Here is an 8643-nt window from a genome sequence, read left to right on the forward strand (position 1 = left end):
TGTTGTTGTTGTTGTTGTTGTTGTTGTTGTTGTTATTGCTGCTGTATCCTTTGATCTAATAAGGCAATAGGAACAGTTTCATCCATTTGCGATACTCTTGTTTGAAAAACGTGCAAGCATTTTTAATGATCATAACCTACTCATCGTTTTTCTTGGCAATCGCTGATAATTCTAGATAACTTGTCGTGTAATCCTTGTAGATGATATCGGTATCACATTTTCTGGCGGCAATCTAACTTAATAAGCACTTTTCTGAATGTCTTCATCCGTGTTATTGGCGAAGAGAATGAACGAGATTTTTATCCCTAATAATACGCCATCATCCGCAGCGAAAATAAATGTCCCGATCGCTCTCAATTGGCTTTCCAAGACGTCTTGTAACCTTCTAAACAAAAAACCAATTGGAGTATTTCACCATAATGGCTACCGATTAATCGCCGCGGTGTCTAGATAATACGGAATTGATGGGTTATTTGTGAGCAATTTGTGGAATAATTGACATAAATTCTGCCTGTTTATTTCTTCCAAGAATGCTCATATCAATCAAAGAGTTCTTTCGAGTAGAAGACATTCAATTTCTACTGCAAATTAACTTGCTTCACCAACAAACCGATCCAAATTATTGTCTAAATGATAGTTACTAAGACCAAATCACGCCTCTCGTATGCTTATCATTCCGCTGGGATAGCAGACGGAAAATAATCCCCAACCCTCGCGCCCGCTTTCTGTGATAAGGCGCTAAATCTAACGAAACATTTACAGTCAGGGCAATTATTTAAACCGATGGAAGAATGTGTCATCTTTTTGCTCAAATGAGACACACTGAGGGAATCATCGTTATTTTACCGTGACAGGGCGGGGTTGAGATGGAGGGTTTGATATCAAACACGAATCAACTATTTTTTCAGTGTAATACAATTGAAAAGGTGCGTAACAGATCTAAATAATATGTTCTTTTGAAAATGGAAACATGATCATTCGCCAAAACATTTTCACCTGTTTAAATGAATGATTCTGCAAGAAATGTAAATGAAACATGACTGAACAATGATATGATCCAGGGTAGTCGCACAATGATCATTTGCAATAAGGCAAACAACTTCACTTAAGCAACCACCAGAGACAAAAATCGTCTCAGGATTGATTTGTCTATCAATAATAGTGTGGTTACCGGCTCGGCACCGTAAGTGGAAATACAAGGAAATATGGCCATGAGGACATATAAAGAAGATCCCACATCGAGATTGCTACAAATGTCAAAATATTGATCGCTTGAATCAGATATCGACGACAGTCTAACAATAACAAAATATTTTGTTTCATTACAATCTATACGATGTCATTTTAAAATATAGTTTGAATATGTTTTGTACACTAAAATAAGTTTTCTCAATGTGTGTCGAAAGATCTGCTTTGTCATTTTAAAATACATTTAGATAACTATTTTTGAAAAACTTCTCCCATTTCAATTCATCGAAACGGTCTTTCCGATTTTTCTCGATAATCTTTTACGGTATTTGTTCGATTTTCAATCCGTAGTTAAACGAGTGCGTCCGATGATACGTTTGTTATCAGTCCGAATTATTTGTTAGAAAGTACATTTTTTTCAAAAGCATTCAAGTTGGACACTATCATTTAGAATTAAGGCTAACTTTGATAATCCCTAACACAGTAGTTGTTCTTGTATCTGTATATTCAGCCATAGCGATGTTATATCGAGCAAATTAGGTGCAATACAATCGTTTATAATTGTAAACGTATAGTTACACTATTCTTTCAACTAGCATCGTGCGTCTTCGGTGTTTCCCGGTAACGCTCGTTAGACTTCGACTTGCCTACAGCTAAAATATTCTATGACTGACCCGTTCAAAAAAATAATGATGTTTCTTTCGTAGTATAATTTATATACGGTGGAAACTCAGTGGGATTTAGTTATTACTAAGTGAGTATTTTAGACTAATTAAGCGATTAGAAAGTTTCCTAAACTTTGAATTAAACGATATAATTACTGATTACAATCTCGTTGCCATTTGTCACGAAAAAACGCTACTAGTCTAAGAAAAATACAACTGCTATCGTTTTCAAAGAATACACTTGTTAAAGTCATTAGCCATCGGGTCAGGAATGCACAAACTAAACTTTGTAATGACCCGAGAATGCTTCTGGTGTGTTGGCTGAGATTTATAGATGTGTTAAAATATCAGGCCTTTCTGATGACGCGGAACGTAACGTCAAGAAAGCTGTAAGAAACTTGCCTCTAGATTGACGCTAGATAGATAGCTAACATTATTTCCATAATGTCTTCCAATCTTTACAGACGGATCAGGTTTTTCCATCTGTTTTATTGTAAAACTGTAGATGTGAAACGAACTGCCTGCTAATGATGTTAGTATCATCTGTATAGTTCGCCTACCGTGCACGTTTTAAAGCTGCACTCTCACAGATTGACCGTTTGGACAACTTTTTATATATGTTTTGTCTTGGAATGAAACGATTTGCGTAAATGGCTGGAACCAATGATACAAGATCAGATCGCAGTATTTTTTTATTTTTATGTTCGAAATTGGATGTTTTTATAATAACGCTTTAAGAGAAGTGGTATTTTCGGCAGTTTTTCAAACCCTTCAGATTTGTTAAATTTAAATAAAATGTAAAAACAGTCAATCTGTGAGAGTGCAGCTTTAAGGAAACAAACCTACAAATAAGTATGTTCTCTAATTGCTCTAGTAAGAACTCTGTTACATTTCGATGTCTGGTGACTATTTTACAATTTGTCAAGACCGGAAAAGCTTGTTTGTAATCATGACGTGTTAAGCGTATGTTTGTTGCGGTTCTTTCACTGCACAGTAAGTATTTCCAAGCTAGTGCGGGGTCACCAGGAATCCAAATTTCACATATGTGTGTTTTGGATACCTTAAAGCTTCTACTACTGAGAGCACATGCTTAGAGTGTGTTTTTTTCTGCTGTTGTTTTGTTGCTATTGGTGTTGCTTCTAAATGGTGTTGTTCCATCCTAAGAAACATCGCATTGTGTGGTCACCATCGACGATGTTGTCGAGCAAAACATTTCTTAAACATCAATCAAACATGTTCCAACACTCCAGAAGCATCCACACGAAACAATGAGTCTCATTTTGGCAATGACTGAAAAACTCACAAATCTTGCAAATAAAACGTTGTCGATTACTGTTCTTTTTGTGTTTGTTATACATCTTAACCACTTCTTATTAGTCCAACAAACATAAATACACCCGAAACGAGCTCAGTCTGATTCTAGCAGTCTGTGTTAGGCCAAAAAATACACTTAAGTTGCTCAGGCACCGTTTTAAAAAAAAATGGGGAGGGAGCGCTCATTTTTTTTATCTGCCATTTTTTCCCTATTTTAAATTCAAAACAATGATAGTCAGAAATGTTGTATTTACACAAAATATTGTACAGTTTCAGTATAAATATAGTGTCTAACATCGTTTTTAATTGTAAAAAGATTGTTGAAATTTGATTTTGATTCATATACAGTCTTACTTTTGACAAATTTTGTAAGACATGTGACACAACCATTAACGCTGTATCTTCAGGTTGACATATATTATAAATATATAAAACTTAAATTGTATGATTTGTATACGATGTACTTTGTACAAGTTAGTCTTAATAAAATGTCTCTTCTCATCTGTTCTTAGCATACATGTCTATGAATACAAAAATTAAAATCATATTTCATTTTCTGTACATTTATGTGAAAAAGGTGAGTAAGACATTTTAATCCCATTTTCAGTGGCGGCTATACAAGCTCCTATGCGTCTTGAATTTAAAGGCGTCTTGGCCAATAGCATTCGGATATCCTCGGCCATTTTCTATCGAAAACAACCTCGGATATATAATTATGGACGGTTAATAATGTCAGAAATCTGTACATTTAAACTATACGCTGCATGAAGATCGCGTAGTTATTTCAATTTAGCAGTTAAACTTAATTACTTGTGAATCTTAAGTATGGTTAGATAATACACTTCAATGGCAATCAGTTTAAACTTATATATACAAATACAAGTTAAAACGCTTCATTTAATTGATAATATAAATCAAAGTTTTACGAACTGCTTATACTGATGTACCGGCATACATCCGAGGTTGTTTTCGATAGAAAATGGCCTAGCTAGTTTCCAGCTTCCAGCTGGCCCTGGACACAAATGGCAGTTTAAGCCTCTAATGGTGCAGTTCTTGTGTTGTATCCGAATCTCAGTTAAAATGTATCTGAGCCTCGATTGAACAAACATGGTCTTAAATGGTATACAAGGTAATTACCGCGATTGAAAATCTCTTTTTCGAAAAGAAACATGGTTGCAATTAAAGTAACATTTCATAGAGTCGTTATTTTGCGGCCTTAATTTTGCTATCATTTAGCAGTTAATCAAAAGTTGATAGCCACATATTGCTTTCTAACAGCTATATATGATGTCAAAAACTACTCATCACGCGCGACACGGAAATCGCGTTAATTAGGAGAATTTATTTCAACCTTATTTCGCGAACTGTCTCATTTACTTGGACGGTTATCATAAAGAGAATGAATCAGTTTCCTGGCCGATACTCTGTTCAGTAAATAACATTCCGAGAAACAAACTGACGTAAATAGCAGTATCAATCACGTCAATTTCCGAGCGGGAAAGACATCCTTATCACCAATCAAAAACCAATTTTAGTCCGAAATTGAGTCAATTATTTCTAAAATGATCTCTGTTGCATTCTGAACACGAAAGCAATTCGCGACTGACAGATTTTCAAAGAATGTAATTTAAAGATTAAACCCCCATCTTTATGATAAGTCGATTTTGGCGGCAAATCTGAGAGAATTTTCTAAACAGCTAGTTTATCTCAATTCAGCAGTGCAAATGTCCATTTATTCTTGACGGAAGTCTTGTTTACCCGTGTTATATCGGGCCAATTAATCTGACATCCAGAATTAAACATGGCGGCGAAAACATGGCGGCCTGGAAATGTGGCGTTTCCGGCAATAACAAAATAAAGTCAGTGTTGGCTTGAAAAAAGTCTTTGAAAATGGGAAATAATTGTTAAAATATGTCTTTTTTGTTTCCCCATCGTGTAAGATTCGTAGTTAATAGACTGCACATGTTGCGTACGGAAACGGAAATGCAGAGGCAGCGTCAAAAATAAAGATTCCGGGAATGTCACACTTCCACCATATCAGTCGTAATGCATTTAAATCAAAGCGCTGTTCAGCGCTATATGCGGCGGGGATTGTGTCGTTGTATGAAGCTAGCGATTTTTTTTTGATTTTTGAAATGACATGACCAAAAAGGTATTCAAAAGAGTTTGAATTTGAATTTGTATACAATAACGCATTAGAAAATTAAATAATGCTTTTTCATACCAAATACCTATTAAATGTTGTTGTATTTTGTATTTGACTGCAATGCAACTCCATTGGAGTCGTATTGGTCATGGTCTAAAATTCAGAAATCAAATAGTGTATATGCTCAAATACACGTTCCCTGGAGCGAACAATATGTCACGTGTAGATAGCCGGTATAAAATTATGATGATTACGTATTTTTTTTTAAATCTTGTTTCTATTCTATTGACGAAATCATGAACGATTTGGAAAACATTTATTTTACATCAGCGCCATAATAAAATTACGTTTTGTAAAATTATAATAAATGACATATATTGTGTTTCCATTTCCTTTCAAATATTATTACGACAATAAATCGGCATCTTTATCTTTGCTGATTCGTACATAATAAATATAAAGCACCGTCTGAGATAATAAACTAAGTTTTTTTAATTTTCTTAGATGTACAAATTACTCATAATGTTTAATGGTTAAACAGTAGATTCAAACTTACAGCGCCAATTAATATACATGTATTTAAAGCCGCATGCACACGTGCTTTCTCGTCTTTATAGTACTCTGTGGTACACCGTTTGGCAGTATACCGTTTTGTCCTTAAATTCTTTGCATAGCAACAGGTTTTGTTCTGTTTAGTATTTTTAACATGTTTCTTAGTAAACAGTGAAGCAGTAAAGTGTACGCCAAACTGGCCGAGGAGCTTTCCAACGCTGTTGCTGTCATATCTGTGCTCTGCTTCATGACGTCACAATATTTGCGTCACTCGCAAATAAATGTTGTAGTCATTCTTTAATTATGTTGAATACGCACATCTTTTTTAAGCAAAGACTAAACATTTACTCGAATCTAGATATTTTTTTGTATCGGCAGTATACCTGAAGTTGGTTGTTTGCCGGCTGCAATTTTTTTTGCTGTAACATTCTGGGTATACTGAAAAGTCTACATTTCTTAAAAACAAAAACAGCGCGTACAGAAACTATTGTTAATAACTTTCATATCATGTAGCCATCCCTGGCATACTATTGTTTAGTCAAAAGAGGGATCATCAGAAAAACATAATCAAGCACGCTGTTGCATAAAAATGTGAAATATTCTCGAAAAACATGCACATTTCTTGAGATACTTTTTGGCGGGCAATATTTTTCAAGTAGTGCAGTCTTGAGTATTAGTATATATAATATGCTTCCAAATGACACTTGTTATTTCCACATTGCCGAAACTGAGGTTCGCATGACTTGCATGCAACTTGAATGACTAAATATCTGTGTTCATTGAAGTAAATATGACAGAATATCACTTTACATGAATAATTATGTGATATATGGAAGCTGGATATATATTCACATTTCCTATGACTTCAAATTGTCATCTCAAATACATATGTTAGAATATTATTTTTTTCAATTCTTGACACTTGATAATTTTGAATGGAGTTTTAAATGTATTTTCCTTGAACTATTAAAAAATAAGTTTCTATTGCATAAAATCATGAAATTAAGGAGACTGTATTCATGGCACAAGATGCATTCTGTGTTAACAAAGTACTTAGATGACTGTGTCTAGAGTTTTTTGAAGGGCGACGATAATTACGTGTTCAATTTGTAAAAACATCCATTGAAAGGGTATCATTTTTTCTGAAATTCGTTGGTGGGCTTGTGGCGTATATTTTACAAACATCTGCTGACCTGATTACCGGCACTTTCCCAAGCGTTAAAGGCATTTAAACAGTCTAAAACGTTGACGAATCACTGTCAATATTTGCAAAGAACTTCAATATCAATGTCATTTTTCAATTAACAAATTATAAAAAATCAGAAAATTATTATCAGTATGTTTAATCGCTATTCCTTACTGTATAAGGTAAATATGGTTAAGACGCAGTTTATTTGATTCGATTTCTCCAGATATCAATTAGCGTGTTTAATGTATAAAGGGATGATACCAGTCGGCAATTAAGCAATTTGGACATCAAAGGCGGTAGCATGAAGGACAAATATGGGATGTTTATTTTTAAATTTTGTTCAAACATAATTCATTTTACTTTATATTCCTTCTACATGAATTGCGCTTAATTTACAAATTTATAATAACATTTTATCGCGATATAAATTAAGGGTATTTAAATAACAAACAGTAGAGGTGTTACTGATTCTCTCAAGAGAGCTATCGTTTTGCCATGTTTGTACAGCTTATCAAGTGGCCAGGTTTGGGAATGGTTTAGGACGCGTATACTTTATCATTCTGGTACACATGCATAAGTACTCTATTTTGGCTAGTGTTTTGCTAGTACATGCATTAGTACTCTATTTTGGCTAGTGTTTTCTAGTACATACATTAGTACTCTATTTTGGCTAGTGTTTTCAAAACAGTACATACATTTGTACTCTATTTTGGCTAGTGTTTTCTGGTACATGCATAAGTACTCTTTGTTGATTAGTGTTTTCTAGTACATGCATAATTACTCTATTTTGGCTAGTGTTCTTTAGAACATACATTAGTACTCTATTATGGCTAGTGTTTTCTAGTACATGGTGTTTACTCGTTCATACATTAGTACTCTATTTTGGCCAGTGTTTTCTGGTACATACATTAGTACTCTATTTTGGCCAGTGTTTTCTGGTACATACATTTGTACTCTATTTTGGCCAGTGTTTTCTGGTACATGTATTTGTACTCTATTTTGGCCAGTGTTTTCTAGTACATACATTAGTACTCTATTTTGGCTAGTGTTTTCTGGTACATACATTAGTACTCTATTTTGGCTAGTGTTTTCTGGTACATACATTTGTACTCTATTATGGCCAGTGTTTTCTAGTACATACATTAGTACTCTATTTTGGCTAGTGTTTTCTGGTACATGCATTAGTACTCTATTTTGGCTAGTGTTTTCTGGTACATACATTTGTACTCTATTTTGGCCAGTGTTTTCTGGTACATGCATTAGTACTCTATTTTGGCCAGTGTTTTCTGGTACATGTATTTGTACTCTATTTTGGCCAGTGTTTTCTGGTACATACATTTGTACTCTATTTTGGCCAGTGTTTTTTGGTACATGTATTTGTACTCTATTTTGGCCAGTCTTTTCTGGTACATGTATTTGTACTTTATTTTGGCCAGTGTTTTCTAGTACATGCATTAGTACTCTATTTTGGCCAGTGTTTTCTAGTACATACATTAGTACTCTATGTTTGCCAGTGTTTTCTGGTACATACATTTGTACTCTATTTTGGCCAGTGTTTTCTGATACATGTATTTGTACTCTATTTTGGC

Source organism: Mya arenaria, chromosome 12 (assembly GCF_026914265.1).
Source record: "Mya arenaria isolate MELC-2E11 chromosome 12, ASM2691426v1".
Classification (NCBI taxonomy): domain Eukaryota; kingdom Metazoa; phylum Mollusca; class Bivalvia; order Myida; family Myidae; genus Mya; species Mya arenaria.